At 43.5% G+C, this 2,381-nt stretch overlaps 1 pseudogene; it reads left to right on the top strand.

Moving 5' to 3' along the window:
• Nucleotides 1-1,731: 1,731 nt before the first annotated feature.
• Nucleotides 1,732-1,971, top strand: LOC149999470 (reactive oxygen species modulator 1 pseudogene; annotated as a pseudogene).
• The last annotated feature ends 410 nt before the right edge of the window (nucleotides 1,972-2,381 follow it).

Below are 2,381 nucleotides of genomic sequence, written 5' to 3'. Positions count from 1 at the left end.
AGTAACCTTCTTCTGTGTGGCTTAGGTGAGGGTGCAGGTGGGAAAGGCAGGGGAGATGAGGCCAGAAAAGATGTTGGATTCAGATGAAACAGGAAAGTAATGAGTGCTGTGTTGGGAGTGTGGATCTGGGGGAATGGGGAGCCACTCACTGATGGCCTCTGAGCATAAGGATGCCATGGTGAGATCTAGCTAGACTCTCGTAGCCATCAGAGTATTAACTAATGATTTTTTTCTCTTCTTCCCTTTGGGAATTTTGAGTCTTCATGAACATATTTATTTTCCTTCTACCCTGGTGTTTGTAATCAAACACCAGTTTAATCTGCCTAAACACGTATACCACAGAATCAAAGTTTCTATTTTATCCAAAGAAGCCCATAACTAGGCATTCACATGCCTTTAGCTTTTCGGGGGGTGCTTCTTCTTCTCCTCTTTGAAATAAACATTCTTGGAAAATATTGCAACTTCAGAATAAAGATCAAGGAAGTGAGCTCCATACTGTAGTCTGGTTCTACTATATTGAACTCAGCTATGATGATTTTGGAGCCTCCTCTTGTGATTAAAAGCCAGTTTTACCAGCTACTAACCGTGTGTTTTTGTCAAATTAGTTAGCCTCTATGTGCTTTAGTTTCTTGATTTAGCAGGAAATGAGATTTATTGATTATTTGTTTCTACCTTGAGCCAATATGATGAAGTACCTTCCATGGGCTAGGAAATGTACTGGTCAGGGATGACCTTAGTAAAAGCACTTTATCCTCTTTCAAAGAGAGGAGGCAGGGAAGGAAATGAATGAATATTAATTATCCTCCTACCTTGTGCCAGCACATCTCTTTGAGATTGCACATGTGCTATGTCAATTACTTATGACATGACTCCCACAAGAAAGGTATTTCCTCTGTTCCACAATGAAGAAGCTGAGGACGCCCACGGTAACTGGCACAATGGCATCTGGCTGCTGAATGGCAGACCCAAGTTGGGAGTCCTGCACACTGTTGGATCCCAAGGCTCCCGCCAATTCTACTCCACCATGGCATGAAGCACTGGGAGCATATGCTTCTGTTTGCCACACAGCGTTTTTCTTCTCAAAACTATCACTGCGCCTCTTAGTATCCATGTGAGGCAAGAAAGAGACTTTTTTTGCTCTCCTGACATACTTTTCTGAAATGCATTCAGCTGTGATAAGTAAATCCCAAAGCTCTGGACTCTAGGCTGCTTCCCTAGCCTCCAGATGCCCTTTGCCCACCCAGTCAGGCAACTTCCACTGGCATCGTTGTCGCTGGAGGATTCCTCTGAATCACCTTTTGGTCACTCCCTCTTAATGGCTCACAATTACCCAAGCTTCTAGTACTACAACAAGCAAGGAAAGGGTAGCATTTTCTAAGACATGTGTGTTTAGTGGTACTGGCAGATTTGTAAACTTATTAGTGCCTCTGCATAGCATATAATTAAGATCAAATTATCCAAGAGTTTTAAATAGTGCATGCTGCTGTTGTGCTGCTGAAAATCCCAAGGAAAAAATAGTTGCCTTTTTTTTCTTACAGATCACCTCTATCCCATCTTCTCTGAAATTCTTATTGCTGGAAGATGCCAGAGGACCTCTGGATTTAGCTGGACTGCTGAAAAAGTCTCACTACACTGAAACACTTTGCTTTTAGAAATGTTGCCATATCAGAGTGCACTCCACCTTGGAATCCGCGTGAGACACAGAGCTGAGCTACTGAGGATGTGAGCGAGATGCCAGTGGCTGTGGGTCCCTATGGACAGTCCCAGCCAAGTTGCTTCAACCACGTGAAGATGGGCTTTGTGATGGGTTGCGCCATGAGCATGGTGGCCGAAGCGCTCTTCTGCACCTTTTCCTGTCTCAGGATTGGAATTTGGGGTTGGAAGCTCATGCGTGGCATTGGGAAAACCGTGATGCAGACTGGCGGCATCTTTGGCATATTCATGGCTATCAGGATGGGCAGCCGATGCTAATCAAGGCACTGGTTGCCCACAAGTCCCAGCCCAGGTACTATAATATAAAGACTTCAAGTCATGGCTAGTGTAGTTCAGTGGATTAAGCACCAGTCTGTGAACCAAAGGGTCGCCAGTTCGATTCCCAGTCAGGGCACATGCCTAGGTTGTGGGCCGGGTCCCCAGATAGGGGCATGTGAGAAGCAACCACACATTATTGTTTCTCTCCCTCTCTTTCTCTCTCCCTTCTCCTCTCTCTAAAAATAAATGAATAAAATATTTTAAAAAATAGACTTTGAGTAGTAAAGAAAAGAAAGAAAGAAAATAAAAAGAATAAAAGAAAGAAAGAAAGAAAGAAAGAAAGAAAGAAAGAAAGAAAGAAAAATGTTGCCATATCACAAGCTTAGGGGCACATTCTAAAACATCTGCTG

This window comes from Furipterus horrens, unplaced genomic scaffold (assembly GCF_987537825.1).
Source record: "Furipterus horrens unplaced genomic scaffold, mFurHor1.1.pri manual_scaffold_10, whole genome shotgun sequence".
Classification (NCBI taxonomy): Eukaryota; Metazoa; Chordata; class Mammalia; order Chiroptera; family Furipteridae; genus Furipterus; species Furipterus horrens.
The sequence above is the reverse complement of the archived record's forward strand: the minus strand, read 5'-3'. Positions and strand labels throughout refer to the sequence as shown.